This window comes from Lipotes vexillifer, unplaced genomic scaffold, assembly GCF_000442215.2.
Source record: "Lipotes vexillifer unplaced genomic scaffold, Lipotes_vexillifer_v1.1 scaffold534, whole genome shotgun sequence".
Classification (NCBI taxonomy): Eukaryota; Metazoa; Chordata; class Mammalia; order Artiodactyla; family Lipotidae; genus Lipotes; species Lipotes vexillifer.
The window spans coordinates 2,406,398-2,424,732 of NW_006787833.1; the positions used below are offsets into that span (position 1 = coordinate 2,406,398).

General features: G+C 41.4%; 1 protein-coding gene across 1 annotated transcript in view; it reads left to right on the forward strand.

Annotated features, from left to right (window-relative positions):
• Positions 1-18,335, forward strand: part of NMT2 (N-myristoyltransferase 2) — a 69,548-nt gene that overhangs the window by 330 nt on the left and 50,883 nt on the right. The gene's annotated exons all lie outside the window — the stretch shown is intronic.

An 18,335-nucleotide genomic window follows, 5' to 3' on the forward strand; every position in this document is an offset into this window, starting at 1 on the left:
CCCGCCGGCCCTCGCGCGTCCCCATCCCGGCAGGCGTGAGACTCGGTGGCACCGAGCGGGGCGCGGCGCCCTTCCCTTTGTGGCGGCCCGGTCGGTGGGAAGTGGTCCTCCTTTCTCCGCTCCTTGTCATCCTCTCCTGAAGTCCTCCCACCCCTCCCCCAGCCGCCACCACCACCGGGAGAAAAGAGCCGCTGATGGCGGGGAGCGGCTTGAGATTCGCCCCTGCCCGTTTCGGCGCTGCTGGCGGGGAGCTGCGGAAACTTGTGCCGCCCCAGCCGCCCCGCCCCGCGCCGGGCCGGGCCGGGGACGCCGGGGGTCCTGGCCAGGCTCCTGGGGACACGCAGGTTCGCTGCCGCCGAGCGGGTCCGCATCTCTAGAAGTGGGTCAGCATCTCTAGAAGCGGGTCCGACCTTGATTTCAGCACAGTCTTGGGGAGCTGCTCCCGCCGACCGGACCTGATCCTGCTTGCTGGTTGATGTCCAGAGCCATGCGTTTTAACACCTGATCAGGTTTCTTCCTCCTTTAACTGGCTCATTTTCTCCCTCGCAGACTTGATTTGCTCTCCGGTTGGAGAAAAGATTGCTTCCGGTGGGGGCGGGGAGGGTATTGAAGTTCTGTTTTTGTAGGTAGAGGAGGTCATTTTAAATGCTGCCTGGGGTTTACGTTACCCTTTTACCCAGTTGAATGCGAACTATGAGCTGGCACCGAGCACTCATCCCCTTAGAAGTGAGATTTTACAAACCATGGTGACCGGGGGAGAAGTGGGTCAGCTTAAAAACATGATAGGGAGGCCGTAGTCACAGATGGCTTATTTATTCAGTTCGTGGAAAGGATTCTTTAAATGATTGATGATTTAAAGTGTAAAGTATTTGCATTCTATTTAACGTCTGCTTGAAGATTTGTTTAAGAAAGGAACTTTGAGTTTTAATGTGTTATAAAATATTAAAAGATCAAGAAAAAGAAAAGCTGACTAAATGTATCTCTCATTGGCATGAATATTTTTCAGTGGCAGCTGTAAGTACAGAATGTTATCAGTCTGGTCTAGAATGTTTTTTTTTTTAAGAGAGGGAAAGGAAATTCTGCAGACATCTGAGCTCGACTTCTGTTTGTGCAGTGATAGAAATTTGTCTGTGATAGATAGCTAAATATAGATATGTTACTGAAACAGTGGCCCTGGTGCCAGAAATGGGCCCAGATGCAAATATGTTGCATTACCCAAAAAACTTTAGCTCCTGTCTTTCTGGCAAGGCCCTGGACGTCTGCCTTCTCCACTGTAATGTCTGTTTGTTGTTCTTCGTCCTTTGGAAGGTTTGATTATGTACTTCTTTGCTTATACAGTCAAGAATGTCCATGGTACAGAGAATTACTCATCTGTGTACCCATTGATCAGGACCTGCCCCCCGGAACCTTGCAGGAGGCTGTGTGAAGTTCCCAGATTAGCACCCAGAAGCATCTCCATGCCTTCTTCAGACATTTTCAGTTTTGTACATGGGCACATTAATTATATGTTAGCACAGTTACTCAAAATTAGAGCTGCTCAATGGACTGAAAGGTTTTCACCAAGAACAGATAGCATGATTTCAGCTTCTAGAAGGAAGAAATGGTTGTAATGGGTTTATTGTAGTCTATTAAAATGTAAGGAGATTAGTGAAAATCCAAGTTGCTGTGCTAGTTGGACTGTTTTTCTGGATTTGAATTCAGATGCTGTGTGCCAAATTTGGGGGAGTAATTGTGTTTTATTTGGCTAGGGTACTGATGATATGGCTCAGTGGAAACCTAGATTTTTTTCTTAAGTAGCTCAAGTTTGTAAATGTTAAAATTTGAAAGACTCCTCTTTTTGACACCTGGCCTCTTCATTCCACCAGTTTAATCAGGTGACAGATAATGAGGCTTTGGAGGAATGGGTATGTACACACTTTACCTTTTAAAGGTGAGTTATCACTTTGAGGCCACTAGGTATGGGTCAGTGCACAAAGCAGTCATTTACTAAATAGTACCCTTGTGGCCTATAAGAAGTAATTCACCCACACTATTGAGTATAATGTATTTACTGGTTGTCTTAGACATATTAAAACTGGAGCCTCAGGGAAAAGGAAATTACCGAATTAGACTCTTTTGTCCGCACAATGTAAATACTACTGTGTATGCTTTTCTTCCATTTTTGTAGAATTTTATTTTATGAATTAAAACAGGTATTTCATTTTGTGGATAATGCCAGAAGTCCATAAATGAAATATGACTTTTGTTTAGTTAAAAGCAATGGCTGACATATTATAAAATACTTGCATCTCACTATCTCTGTATCTTATTTTTTGTGGAAAATGTGCTCTTCGTTTAACTTTTTGGTCCACCCAAGTATGAAAGTGGCACACCACTACCCAGATTTCATGAATTCCAAAAATCATGGGGGAGGGCAGGGATTGTCCGTTTTAATTAGCAAGACTAAATTCAAAAAAGTGTAGCTTTATTATCTTCAAATGATACGCAGCAATTAGAAGTAGACCAACAGAGGATTACTGAGAAACATGCTTTAAATATTGCTTGAGCGCATGATTTACAGTTAGGGGAAGTGTGTCTTTGTAAAGCGTTTGAGGGAACTTGAAAACTTTAAAGCATATTAAAAGTTCTAAGGTGAGACTGGCGGTCCAGTGGTTAGAATTCTGCACTTCTACTGCAGGGGACACGGGTTCGATCCCTAGTCAGGGAACTAAGGTCCTGCCTGCCGCGCAGCGTGGCCCCCACCCCCCCAAAAAAAAATGTTCTAAGGTAATCTGTCTACATAGGTAAGAATTACCGTCTCCTATCTTCTTCTCCTTGCCCCGTTGATCTGCGTCTTCTCCGTTTGTAAAATAGAGTGGGTCCTGGTCTTTATCGCTCAGCCTGCCTACCCTGCGTTAAGCGTAGTTACTGCCCCGTGCTGGAAACGGGAGCACACAGTTGGCCCTCCGTGAAATTAGCATTCAAGTTGGCAAATCTCTCTCCTTGCTTTACCAACACTGGCTTGCAAAATGCATAGTTCCTGGATGATGTGTTTCATCTCCTTTTCACACAGAGAGCCCTGCCCTCATTATTCACTGAGGTGAATAGAGACAGCTACCAAGAATATTTACATAGGGAATAAAATAAGCATATATGAAGATGCCTATGTTGGCAGATAAATGACCAAATTATTCCCTGGGGTAGATCTGAAATAGTTTTGGTATTTGAGGGGTATTCCCAGACATTTTAAATGTTATTTTTCTTAGAAAAATTAAAGATCTGGTATTTGGGAAAGATTAAAATTAAAACTTTGGAATTCTTTGAACAGAGACCCTAACCTCTCTTTTCTTACCCCCAATTTAAAGAGGAAAAATGGAAGTTATTCTGTGTGCACTGTGTTGTTAGTTCTGATTTTATCTGTTGTTGAGATGGGCGGTGGGAACTTCTCCTTAGTCAACTGTAGAGTCGGTTAGAAGATGCAAGAAATTACTGTAACCCTCCAGAGATTTTTCTTGTCCTGGAAAACTTAAGGGCTAATTCAGAGCTGCTTCTCTGAAACGTGATCTGTTATCAATAGTATAAAAATCTAAATGGAAAGGTGAGCTAACAGCCTTTGCCCAAGCAACCTCCCAATTTAGGGAATAACATTTAAAAGTATCAAATGTCGGTTTAGGCTTAACATCTGAAAGGGTGACATCACCCTGAGGCCCAGAACAAACGTCTTGCAGAGCTTGGCTAAGCTCTAGAAAGTCTCCAAGTGTAGGCCACCTACTGTGCCATCTTGAAATTGTTTATTAACCTGAGTGTACACAGTAGATATTTACGAGTTCAAGTTAGTTACTGGGTTAACCCTGGGGTTGGAACCAGGTTCTGTACCAAGTTCAAGAAAGAGGTTGGTTGGTTGGTTTGTGGTTACTCCCATTGAAAATATGTAAATGGCTTTTACTTATTGTCCTCTAAAATATGCTTATTAAAAATGCAAACAGGGCTTCCCTGGTGGCACAGTTGTTGAGAGTCTGCCTGCCGATGCAGGGGACGCGGGTTCGTGCCCCGGTCCGGGAAGATCCCACATGCTGCCCGTGAGCCATGGCCGCTGAGCCTGCGTGTCCGGAGCCTGTGCTCCGCAACGGGAAAGGCCACAACAGTAAGAGGCCCACATACCACAAAAAAAAAAAAAAAAAAAATGCAAACAGTAAAGTATATGGAGAGTAAAAGCCCCCATCATCTCATTTCTAAGAGCTACCACTATTGACAGTGTAATCAAGTCAGACTTATTTATATTTATATACATAGATATACACCTACACACATATTTACATAAATAAGATCGTACTTTATAGTTTATACACAGACGCTTTTGTTATCTATTACTTTCCACTGACAATTAGCATTTATATTTATCTGTTTATATGTATATATAAATGTATATTTAGCATAAATAGGATCATACTTTACATAGACTCATATGACGTTGTATTTTGCACTGACTGTGAGTGTTGTCTGCTAGACCTTTCTGTGGTGATGGAAATGTCCAATACAGAGGTCACTGGCCACTTGTGACCAGTGTGACTTAGGAGACAACTTTTAAGTTTTATTCATTTTTAATTCATTTAAATTTAATAGCCCCATGTGGGTCATGGCCATTGTGTTGGACAGCTCAGATCATATCCTGCCTTTGAATTTTGTAAGCCTTCTCGGTACTCAAAATATTTCCTTATTCTTTTCTTGTGTTTTGCAGAATATGTCAAGTTTCCATTCTTCCTTTTTTTTTTTCTCCTTCTAGTGGTTTAGGAGCTCTATATCCTATTTTTCTTCTTCTAGGAATTATTAAATTTCAAGCAAGCTTGCTTTTTTTCTGTATTTCTCTATCAATGTCAAAAATTAACCAATGTCCAGAATATTCTGTGTACTACCAAACAAGACAAACCATGTAGGATGTTTGGATTTCTCCTTCCTTTACATGTCCTAGATTTTGTTGAAATAATCTGAAATTTCAATTCCATGTGGCTTCTTTTATTTTTGCCCTTATATCATATTAAAGCTTTTTTCTTAACTATTAACGTTACAGTCACATCCACAGTATCAAAAACTTCTTAAACTTTCCTGACTGCATTACTGTTTTCATTGCTTACCACTATTTCTTATAAACTACACCCTCTCCTTTTCTTCTTTGATTATTTTCTCCCTGAATTTTTTTATTAGAGTAGGTGGACGATATATTTTCTAACTTCTTATATGTCTGAAGATGCCTTTTTTTGCCCTCATGCATGAACAAGAGTCTGGGTGTAAGTGTAATTCTGTGATAATCATTTTCCTTCAAACTCCAGAAACATTGTTTTATTATCTTCTAGCATTTAGTGGAACAGATGTTTCTCTGCCAATCTGCTTCTCTTTCTTTTATAGGTAGCTGTATTCTTTTTCTTTGTTTTGACTTGTTTTTAGTCTAGAAGCTGGTAGGATTTTTCTTCCAATTTTCCTAAAATTCAAGTGTTTCCACATCCTTTAACCTTCCAGGATCACTTTTCTCTTTAATATCTAACAAAATGGCTCAAGCTCATATGTATTTATGGCAGTCTCGTGGGGACCGAGGTTTTCGTGGTCCTCCAGCATGTCCATGTGGCCCCAGCTGCCCCATCACTAGCTCCTAATGCTTTGGGTCCTATAGCATTTCTCCCCAGACCTTTGACCCTGGTGGAATCCAGTCAGCTCTCTTTCATCCCCCTCCCCCGGCAGGAACCACTAATACGGGGCTGTCCTGCACAGTATTTGCTGAAGCTTTTGTGAATCGATAGTGCAGGGGTTTGATTATAGCCTAGGGCAGAAAACAACTTCCAATTCAATGTCAGACATCATTGTTCACCAAAGGGATTTACTGACATCCATCCACCGCTCCCCCATAGGCCACGGCCTCCCTCAGTGTCCCTCTGAGAGTGGTCTCTTAATCCTCCGACCTCTGCCTCTTCTCCAAGTTCAAGGTCCAGCTCCAGTGTGCTTTCTTTCATGACACCTTCTCTGGTCATTAGAACTGAGGGTGACAACCCCTGGCGAAGGCCCTGGGGCCCTTACTGAGTGTATCCTTCACGCGTGCCTTTCCACCAGTCGCTCTGTCCCCCAGCCATCTTCTCAGGCAGACCCTTGTTTTACGGGAAGGAAGCTCTGGCTCCTAGGTAAGTGACTTCTCCACAGTCACATGGTACGTTGTATGTAGGAACAGAGTTTTTGGTGTCTCTCTCTTCTTCTTTTTTTTTTTTTTCCTTTGGCCTTACCACGCAGCTTGTGGGATCTTAGTTCCCCAACCAGTGATTGAACCCACGCCCTCAGCAGTGAAAGCGCTGAGTCCTAACCACTGGACCTCCAAGGAACTCCTGGTGTATCTTGTTTAACATGTATGTGTAACATCTACACACTGGCTCACATAAAAGATTTTATTTTACACATACAGTAGGTTGTCTTGAAATAAAGCATGGCTGAACTTTATTAGAATTGAGGACCAGCAGTTCAGGGAGGCGGATCTGTCTGTCTGTCTAGCCTTCCCTCCATCAGTCCACCACCAGCAGGCAGGGGTGGCACAGGGTGAGCCGGCAGCTGGAGGAGGTTGTCACGTGGTACAACATGGCCATTTAGGGCCAGGCCTTCAGGGAGGTCTGGAATCAAAGTAGTTTTCAGAGAAGGAGATAATAAACAAGGTTGGCACCTCAAAACATGCCTACAGAACACGAGACATGTGTCTACCTGTCTGCTCACACAGACCCCAATCCTTGTAATATCTGGGAATTGCACACATAGGTAGCTTCATAAAGGTCTCTTGAGTGGATTCCAGTGGCTCCCCATCTTCACTGACAGGCTAACTTCTAACTTAAAAGATGTTCCCCTGTGTGCATTACAAAGACGTGAAGGATTTCCTTTTCCTAATTCTGCTTTTGAAGGATGTGGATTGTGACATCCTTAGTTGTGCTCTTTGCTGTATAGGACCCAGCATGGGAAAATGATAGCTCGTCTTTTGAACTCCTCCTGCTATGGGCTTCTTTCCTTGTATACACATTTTTTTTTCTCACTGAATCATTATAATAACAGGTGAGGAGACTAAGGCCTCTCCAGGTTTAAATAACTCGCCCAGGCCACATCTTAGATTCAGATTTAGGTCTTGGGGCCTCTCGCTGTCTGTCTGACCCCTGCCTGTTCACAAACTGCATGGTCTAGTGGACTCTCAATACAGAGCAGTTTGTTTGATAATGTTTCAAGTTCATCTCCCCATATGTTGTAGATTACCAGCTTCAGCGCCTCTGGAGCCAAGATTCACCAGTGTAATGGGCATACTATTGGGTTGGCCAAAAAGTTCGCTTGGGTTTTCCGTAAGATGTGATGGAAAAACCCACATGAACTTTTGGGCCAACCCAATAAATGTCAGTGAATTTAAAAGGAAATGCATACATTTCTTTGTTTTAAAAGACATTGCACCTCGATTATAGAAGACCCTTTCGGAGTTTGTCTTTTGGTCTCGTCAAAGGACTGCGTTTAATGATAGCATCAGTAGTTGCAATAAGATCCTTTTTCTTCTATGCTTCTTCCCTGGCTGTCTCTTCTCCTTTCTGGTTCGAGTTCCATGTAGCCCACAGTAGCCTGTCACATGCCAGCATCCTTTCCCTCCCACAGTGCCGTCGTTCACGCCTCCACCAAGTCAGATTCTTGTAAGAAGCAACATGGGCTTAGGAATCCGATTACTGAACATCTCTGGGTGGTAGCACTGCCGGAGGAAGCCGTGTTAGCCCCTCAGTACCCGGTGCCCCCAACTCCACGGCCCGGCCTGTGCAGTGCTCGCCACGGGTAGCGCTTCTGGGCGACGCTTTGAGTTCCTTTCAGTTGGTGGCCCATCACGGGATAGAACCCAGCACACGGTCACCCGGTGCGGGCCCCAAGCTGAGCTGGGATTTACCTTTGCAAATTCTGTTTTGTAAGCACATTGCACTTCTGTTGCTGGCTTGAACACACCCACCAGGGGAATATGGGCTCCTCTATTCTGTGTTCACTCCATGGTCATGTTCATGTACTGCTTTCCCAGAGAAAGATGGCAACTCAGTTACTATGATACTTTCCCACAATTTCTTCATTTAGTATTTGGCGGTGGGGTAGGTACTTGCTCTTTACTGCCCATGGGTATTTATTAACATTTTAAAGAAACCAAAGAAAGAGCCCCTGAAAGCAGAGTTCCGTTTTTATTTTTCCAGTTGAAGTTTTTAAAAAAACCCTTTTTGCAAAAATGCATCATTTCTAAAATGGAACATTAGAGTGTATCGCCAAGCAAAAAGACAGTGACTTGGCATATTCATTTACACATTTTCCAATTCATATATATTTACAAAAATGCAAATATACTGCTCCTCTGGTACTGGAAATTCCTGTTTGTCACTTGATGTGCCAGGACCATCTTTCCAGGGTGTTACAGAGCCTTCTCCGGAGTCACGGGAACTGGCTGGCTAGTCCATCATATGACTCTGTGGGGATAATAGAATATCCTCATCTGTTCAGTCTCCTGTTGTTGGGTCCCAGTGGCTGAGGCCGTTAGTGGCCCCTTCTTCCAAAGGAGCAGGGCCAGGGTGTGCTTGTTTGAGATGGTAAGTCTCTGTGGACCAGGTGAGCCCGGCACACATCCCAGGGATCCTGGGGATGGCCGAAGGCAGGTGAAGGATCTTCCGGCAGAACTTCCCCACTGAGGGAAGCGAGACTTTCCTGTGAGAGCGACGTGGGCTTCTGTGTCCCATGCTGCTGTTATTTTGGGACTCGACCCCCACAGCTCGACCTGTACACTAACTAATAGAACATCTGTATATTACCTTCGATTTTGTAGACACCTTCTTTTTTTAAATATTATTTTTCAAATAAGTAGTATGAGCATATGGTTCAAACTTCAAAAGGCACAAAAAGGGTATCCAGTGAAAAGGAAGTCTCATTCTGCCAGCCCTGAGCTTCCCTCCCTGTGAGCAGCTCCTGATGCCAGTTCTTGGCACGTCCTCCTGTTGGCATTCTGTACACGTACAAGGATGCGGGGCAGGTGCATGCGTGCATGGGCGTGCTTACGTGTGCACAGACATTCACCAGCAGTGGGAATGTGACCTTCCATTGCTGCACCTTGATTTTTTACCTAACAGTGTATCTTGGAAATCCTTGCATATATATTATATATCAAAACCCATAGACCACCCTCATTTTTTATTTATTTTTTGGGCCGTGCTGCACAGCTTGTGGGATCTTAGTTCCCTGACCAGAGATTGAACCCGGGCCCTCGGCAGTGAAGGTGTGGAGTCCTAACCACTGGACCACCGGGAATTCCCCCAACCTCATTTTTTAAAAGGCTGCATGCCATTGTTGAATGGATGTCCCATTTCTCATTTAATCTGTCCCCTGTTCATAGATCATGAGATTGTTTCCAATCTTTTGTGCTAACAGACAGCGCTGAAATGAGTATCCTAGGATGTATAGCACTTCTCCAGAATATTTCTTCATAAATATCTTAAAAAGCTTTCCAGATAACAAGTTTTAAGGAGGCGGTGTGGTGTGTGGAAATGAGTATTAAACCAGGAATCAAGAAAGTCCTGTCACTCACCCTCAGCTGGATGTTGGAATACTGGTCAGTGCATCTCTCTGGGTAGGGGTGTCTTGTCAGGAAATTGAAGCATTTGGCTCTCAAACTGTTAGGATCTAACAGGGATTTAAGAAGTACACACATGGTTCTGGGCCTGGTCCCTACCCTCAGGGATAAGGACCACAGACCTTGTGCCACGGGTGCTGTCAGGCCCCCAGAGCGCCTTGGATTGACTTTCTGCTTCCATAGCCCAAAGGTCAGGGGGCAAGATAAACGTAGGCAGAAGAGAGACCCCTGTCCTGCCCACCTCCTGGCTTATCCCACTTTTAAGCTGTACTTCTAGGCACTGCCAGCTCTTCTTTCTCTATCAGACACTTTCTCTGAGCCCTGGGGTGTTTCTGTGCTTTTTACATTTATTTTATTTTATTTCCTTAATTTATTTTAATGAAGTTTAGTTGATTTACAGTGTTGTTTTAATTTCTGCTGTATGGCAAAGTTATACATATTCTTTTTCATATTCTTTTCCATTGTGGTTTGTCACGGGATATTGAATATAGTTCCCTGTGCTCTACAGTAGGATGTTGTTTTTTATCCATTCTGTATATAATAGTTTGCATATGCTTGTGCTTTTAAAAAATGTCCTCGTCTCTTTCCTCTGCCACTGCAAAGTGGACCATGTCCTCTGGCTCCCTTCTGGATCTGGGAGGTCCTGTCTTTTGTGTTCGAGAACTCCAAGTCCACCTTTGTGATTCCTGGAGAAGAGAGACACCTGTGTGACCTCTGCTTGGCCTCTGACCCTTGACTGTCCACTGAAATCATGTTTTCTCTGCATCCCGTTTCTGGCCTTTGTACTTGGTCTCATATCCCAGACTCATCGCTCGGCCCTTTCACTCGAGGTCGAGCTGGTGTTTTCTCTGTTCCGGTGTTTCTACCCCTTCCGAGCCATTAGTCCCTGGAATCCCTCCAGCCTAGATGGGATTTGACCATCACCTTCTTGCTCTTGGCGCCTCCTGGCCCCTCCTCATAGATTTAACTGCCTGAGACAGTGATTTGCCTTCCCCACCGGGCATGTCTTGCCCCTTACTTCTTCACCAGATTTTTCTAGGGGAGAGGGGAAGCCTAATATTTTGCTACGTTCATTTGGAACGTTCATTTAATGAAAGAATTGAGTAGGTCCATGGGCAGCATTGGAATATACAAAAGAGAGAGTAAAAAATGAGTATTGGATTTAGCAGGGGAATTCACAAATAGGAATATCATTTGAAAAGCACACTGAATTGTGAACTTTGCTGACACATTAATCTTATTATCTATAACAGCGCTAATACAATATTGAAATAAATCTCAGCCAGAAAAAAACATTTTTTTTTGACTTGTTAATCGTCTTCCTTCAGTAAACTCTGAAAGGCCCAGAAATGAGAAAAGTCATAGAAGTAGGAGCTAGTGTGAATGGCTATTCTTCTATCAGAAAAGCATTTGTGAGCGTGAGTAGGAAAAGGCTGTAGGAAATAGGGTAGTTTTTCACTAATCTAGACTGTCTCGAAGGTTATACTCTGCCAACAAGCTCAAACTTTTTAGAAAACTTGATTTTTCTGCTTGTTTTGTTCATCATTTTATATTTTGGAACAGTTTTCCCTAAGATGCAGGGGAGTAAGCCTTTAAGAAATTTGCTTGTGGAATAGCTGGGCAATTCGAATGTAGTTTTTCAGTTACATGTAGTGATCTTAAAGATATCCAAACAATTTTTAGGAGCATTTTACATATTTCTTCCTTTATTCTGATCTTGGATAATCTGCAAAGACAGGTCTTACTTCACGAACTAAATCACGCTAGACTGGTTTCTGGCCAATGAGTATTGATAAAATTTTATGATGAGTTAACATTAACTCTTATTAGAATTGGGTTTTTATGGGAAGTAGGCCCCAAATGTGTTGAATAATAATGAAATACTTGTGGAAAGAGAAGGCTAATGAGAGAGAACGTATTTTCCCACATTTAGATTATAGTAAGAGGGAAAAGAACTAAAACCTTGGAACCAGCCCAATATCTAAAAAAGGGGAATTGGTTAGCAAACTGTAGACCAGAAGCTAGCAAAGGGAATCATCTAGGTCCTACTCCAGCTGGGCCCGGATTGCTCAGGGCTTATTGGTCAGCCACTGCTGGGAGCCAGCCACCCTCTGCTGCTGACACCCATGGAAATATTGGAATTGCTGGCTGGTCCCACCGTGACCTCTACCCAATGCTCCAGCCTCAGTAGCTATCGCTGCCTGCCTCCTTGGCTGACCTTTATAATGATAAGGATCATTGTCAGGTTTCAGCCCCTCACTGATCATAAACTTCTAGGGCAGCTTTGAGCTCGGAACCCTCCAAGGGCTTCTCTGTGATGTACTGCTTTGACCAGAGTTGATGTGGCTTTAAAGAACTTCTTTTTTTTTTTCGTTTTAACATCTTTATTGGAGTATAATTGCTTTACAATGGTATGTTAGTTTCAGCTTTACAACAAAATGAATCAGTTATGTATATACATATGTTCCTATATCTCTTCCCGCTTGCGTCTCCCTCCCTCCCACCCTCCCTATCCCACCCCTCCAGGCGGTCACAAAGCACCGAGCTGATCTCCCTGTGCTATGTGGCTGCTTCCCACTAGCTATCTACCTTACGTTTGGTAGTGTATATATGTCCATGCCTCTCTCTCGCTTTGTCACAGCTTACCCTTCCCCCTCCCCATATCCTCAAGTCCATTCTCTAGTAGGTCTGTATCTTTATTCCTGTCTTACCCCTAGGTTCTTCATGACATTTTTTTTTTCTTAAATTCCATATATATGTGTTAGCATACGGTATTTGTCTTTCTCTTTCTGACTTACTTCACTCTGTATGACAGACTCTAGGTCTATCCACCTCATTACAAATAGCTCAATTTCGTTTCTTTTTATGGCTGAGTAATATTCCATTGTATATATGTGCCACATCTTCTTTATCCATTCATCCGATGATGGACACCTAGGTTGTTTCCATCTCCGGGCTATTGTAAATAGAGCTGCAATGAACAACTTGGTACATGATTCTTTTTGAATTATGGTTTTCTCAGGGTATATGCCCAGTATTGGGATTGCTGGGTCATATGGTAGTTCTATTTGTAGTTTTTTAAGGAACCTCCATACTGTTCTCCATAGTGGCTGAACCAATTCACATTCCCACCAGCAGTGCAAGAGTGTTCCCTTTTCTCCACACCCTCTCCAGCATTTATTGTTTCTAGATTTTTTGATGATGGCCATTCTGACTGGTGTGAGATGATATCTCATTGTAGTTTTGATTTGCATTTCTCTAATGATTAATGATGTTGAGCATTCTTTCATGTGTTTGTTGGCAGTCTGTATATCTTCTTTGGAGAAATGTCTATTTAGGTCTTCTGCCCATTTTTGGATTGGGTTGTTTATTTTTTTGTTATTGAGCTGCATGAGCTGCCTGTAAATTTTAGAGATTAATCCTTTGTCAGTTGATTCATTTGCAAATATTTTCTCCCATTCTGAGGGCTGTCTTTTGGTCTTGTTTATGGTTTCCTTTGCTGTGCAAAAGCTTTGAAGTTTCATTAGGTCCCATTTGTTTATTTTTGTTTTTATCTCCATTACTCTAGGAGATGGGTCAAGAAGGATCTTGCTGTGATTTATGTCATAGAGTGTTCTGCCTATGTTTTCCTCTAAGAGTTTGATAGTTTCTGGCCTTACATTTAGGTCTTTAATCCATTTTGAGCTTATTTTTGTGTATGGTGTTAGGGAGTGATCTAATCTCATACTTTTACATGTACCTGTCCAGTTTTCCCAGCACCACTTATTGAAGGGGCTGTCCTTTCTCCACTGTATATTCCTGCCACCTTTATCAAAGATAAGGTGACCATATGTGCATGGGTTTATCTCTGGGCTTTCTATCCTATTCCATTGATCTATCTTTCTGTTTTTGTGCCAGTACCATACTGTCTTGATTACTGTAGCTTTGTAGTATAGTCTGAAGTCAGGCAGCCTGATTCCTCCAGCTCCATTTTTTGTTCTCAAGATTGCTTTGGCTATTCGGGGTCTTTTGTGTTTCCATACAAATTGTGAAATTTTTTGTTCTAGTTCTGTGAAAAATGCCAGTGGTAGTTTGATAGGGATTGCATTGAATCTATAGATTGCTTTGGGGAGTAGAGTCATTTTCACAATGTTGATTCTTCCAATCCAAGAACATGGTATATCTCTCCATCTGTTTGTATCATCTTTAATTTCTTTCATCAGTGTCTTATAATTTTCTGCATACAGGTCTTTTGTCTCCTTAGGTAGGTTTATTCCTAGATATTTTATTCTTTTTGTTGCAATGGTAAATGGGAGTGTTTTCTTGATTTCACTTTCAGATTTTTCATCGTTAGTATATAGGAATGCCAGAGATTTCTGTGCATTAATTTTGTATCCTGCTACTTTACCAAATTCATTGATTAGCTCTAGTAGTTTTCTGGTAGCATCTTTAGGATTCTCTATGTATAGTATCATGTCATCTGCAAACAGTGACAGCTTTACTTCTTCTTTTCCGATTTGGATTCCTTTTATTTCCTTTTCTTCTCTGATTGCTGTGGCTAAAACTTCCAAAACTATGTTGAATAAGAGTGGTGAGAGTGGGCAACCTTGTCTTGTTCCTGACCTTAGTGGAAATGCTTTCAGTTTTTCGCCATTGAGGATGATGTTGGCTGTGGGCTTGTCATATACGGCCTTTATTATATTGAGGAAAGTTCCCTCTACACCTACTTTCTGCAGGGTTTTTATCATAAATGGGTGTTGAATTTTGTCAAAAGCTTTCTCTGCATCTATTGAGATGATCATATGGTTTTTCTCCTTCAATTTGTTAATATGGTTAATCACATTGATAGATTTGCGTATATTGAAGAATCCTTGCATTCCTGGAATAAACCCCACTTGATCATGGTGTATGATCCTTTTAATGTGCTGTTGGATTCTGTTTGCTAGTATTTTGTTGAGGATTTTTGCATCTATGTTCATCAGTGATATTGGCCTGTAGTTTTCTTTCTTTGTGACATCCTTGTCTGGTTTTGGTATCAAGGTGATGGTGGCCTCGTAGAATGAGTTTGGGAGTGTTCCTCCCTCTGCTATATTTTGGAAGAGTTTGAGAAGAATAGGTGTTAGCTCTTCTCTAAATGTTTGATAGAATTCGCCTGTGAAGCCATCTGGTCCTGGGCTTTTGTTTGTTGGAAGATTTTTAATCACAGTTTCAATTTCAGTGTTTGTGATTGGTCTGTTCATATTTTCTATTTCTTCCTGATTCAGTCTTGGCAGTTTGTGCATTTCTAAGAATTTGTCCATTTCTTCCAGATTGTCCATTTTATTGGCATAGAGTTGCTTGTAGTAATCCCTCATGATTTTTTGTATTTCTGCAGTGTCAGTTGTTACTTCTCCTTTTTCATTTCTGATTCTATTGATTTGAGTCTTCTCCCTTTTTTTCTTGATGAGTCTGGCTAATGGTTTATCTATTTTGTTTATCTTCTCAAAGAACCAGCTTTTAGTTTTATTGATCTTTGCTATTGTTTCCTTCATTTCTTTTTCATTTATTTCTGATCTGATTTTTATGATTTCTTTCCTTCTGCTAACTCTGGGGTTTTTTTGTTCTTCTTTCTCTAATTGCTTGAGGTGCAAGGTTAGGTTGTTTATTCGAGATGTTTCCTGCTTCTTAAGGTGGGCTTGTATTGCTATAAACTTCCCTCTTAGAACTGCTTTTGCTGCATCCCATAGGTTTTGGGTCGTTGTATCTCCATTGTCATTTGTTTCTAGGTATTTTTTAATTTCCTCTTTGATTTCTTCAGTGATCACTTCGTTATTAAGTAGTGTATTGTTTAGCCTCCATGTGTTTGTATTTTTTACAGATCTTTTCCTATAATTGATATCTAGTCTCATGGCGTTGTGGTCGGAAAAGATACTTGATACAATTTCAATTTTCTTAAATTTACCAAGGCTTGATTTGTGACCCAAGATATGATCTATCCTGGAGAATGTTCCATGAGCACTTGAGAAAAATGTGTATCCTGTTGTTTTTGGATGGAATGTCCCATAAATATCAATTAAGTCCATCTTGTTTAGTGTATCATTTAAAGCTTGGGTTTCCTTATTTATTTTCATTTTGGATGATCTGTCTATTGGTGAAAGTGGGGTGTTAAAGTCCCCTACTATGAACGTGTTACTGTCGATTTCCCCTTTTATGGCTGTTAGTATTTGCCTTATGTATTGAGGTGCTCCTATGTTGGGTGCATAAATATTTACAATTGTTATATCTTCTTCTTGGATCAATCCCTTGATCATTATGTAGTGTCCTTCTTTGTTTCTTCTAATAGTCTTTATTTTAAAGTCTGTTTTGCCTGATATGAGAATTGCTACTCCAGGTTTCTTTTGGTTTCCATTTGCATGAAATACCTTTTTCCATCCCCTTACTGTCAGTCTGTATGTGTCTCCAGGTCTGAAGTGGGTCTCTTGTAGACAGCAAATATATCTCTTGTTTTTGTATCCATTCAGCCAATCTGTGTCTTTTGGTGGGAGCATTTAGTCCATTTACATTTAAGGTAATTATCAATATGTATGTTCCTATTCCCATTTTCTAAATTGTTTTGGGTTCGTTATTGTAGGTCTTTTCCTTCTCTTGTGTTTCTTGCCTAGAGAAGTTCTTTTAGCAGTTGTTGTAGAGCTGGTTTGGTGGTGCTGAACTCTCTCAGCTTTTGCTTGTCTGTAAAAGTTTTAATTTCTCCATCAAATCTGAATGAGATCCTTGCTGGGTAGAGTAATCTTGGTTGCAGGTTTTTCTCCTTCATCACTTTCAATATGTCCTGCCACTGCCTTCTGGCTTGCAGAGTTTCTGCTGAAAGATCAGCTGTTAACCTTATGTTAACCTTATTATAACCTTATGTTTTAACCTTATGTTAACCTTATAATAACCTTATTCCCTTGTGTGTTATTTGTTGTTTTTCCCTTGCTGCTTTTAGTATGTTTTCTTTGTATTTAGTTTTTGACAGTTTGATTAATATGTGTCTTGGTGTATTTCTCCTTGGATTTATCCTGTATGGGACTCTCTGTGCTTCCTGGACTTGATTAACGATTTCCTTTCCCATATTAGGGAAGTTTTCAACTATAATCTCTTCAAATATTTTCTCAGTCCCTTTCTTTTTCTCTTCTTCTTCTGGAACCCCTATAATTCGAATGTTGGTGCGTTTAATGTTGTCCCAGAGGTCTCTGAGACTGTCCTCAGTTCTTTTCATTCTTTTTTCTTTATTCTGCTCTGCAGTAGTTATTTCCACTATTTTATCTTCCAGGTCACTTATCCGTTCTTCTGCCTCATTTATTCTGCTATTGATCCCATCTAGAGTATTTTTCATTTCATTTATTGTGTTGTTCATCATTGTCTGTTTCATCTTTATTTCTTCTAGGTCCTTGTTAACTGCTTCTTGCATTTTGTCCATTCTATTTCCAAGATTTTGGATCATCTTTACTATCATTATTCTGAATTCTTTTTCAGGTAGACTGCCTATTTCCTCTTCATTTGTTAGGTCTGGTGGGTTTTTATCTTGTCTCTTCATCTGCTGTGTGTTTTTCTGTCTTTTCATTTTGCTTATCTTATTGTGTTTGGGGTCTCCTTTTTGCAGGCTGCAGGTTCGTAGTTCCTGTTGTTTTTGGTGTCTGTCCCCAGTGGCTAAGGTTGGTTCAGTGGGTTGTGTAGGCTTCCTGGTGGAGGGGACTAGTGCCTGTGTTCTGGTGGATGAGGCTGGATCTTGTCTTTCTGGTGGGCAGGTCCACGTCTAGTCGTGTGTGTTGGGAGGTCTCTTGTGGACCAGTGTCCTGAAGTTGGCTCTCCCACCTCAGAGGCACAGCACTAACTCCTGACTGCAGCACCAAGAGCCTTTCATCCACACGGCTCAGAAGAAAAGGGAGAAAAAGTAGAAAGAAAGAATTAGTAGAAGTAGAAAGAAAGAAAGGAGGGAGGGAAGGAAGGAGGGAAGGAAGAAGAAAAAGAAAGACGATAAAGTAAAATAAGTAAGATAAAATATAATAAAGTTATTAAAATAAAAAAAATTATTAAGAGAAAAAAAACCAAAAAACGAAAAACCGGATGGATAGAACGCTGGAACAAATGGTGGAAGCAAAGCTGTACAGACAAAAGCTCATGCAGAAGAATACACATACACACTCACAAAAAGAGGAAAAGAGGAAAAAATAATAAATCTTGCTCTCAAAGTCTATCTCCTCAATTTGGGATGATTCATTGTCTAAAGGAGGGAAGGACAGAAAGAAAGAACGAAGATAAAGTAAAATAAAATAAGGTTATTAAAATAAAAAGTAATAAGGAAAAAAAAGAAGACAGATGGATAGAACCCTGGGACAAATGGTGGAAGCAAAGCTATACAGACAAAATCTCACACAGAAGCATACACATACACACAAAAAAAGGAAAAGGGGAAAGAATAATAAATCTTGCTCTCAAAGTCCACCTCCTTAATTTGGGATGATTCGTTGTCTATTCATGTATTCCACAGATGCAGGGTACATCAAGTTGATTGTGGAGCTTTAATCCGCTGCTTTTGCGGCTGCTGGGAGAGATTTCCCTTTCTCTTCTTTGTCTTCACAGCTCCCAAGGGCTCAGCTTTGGATTTGGCCCCGCCTGTGCGTGTAGGTCGTCGTCGGAGGGCGTCTTTTCTTTGCTCAGACAGGATGGGGTTAAAGGAGCCGCTGATTCGGAGGCTCTGGCTCACTCAGGC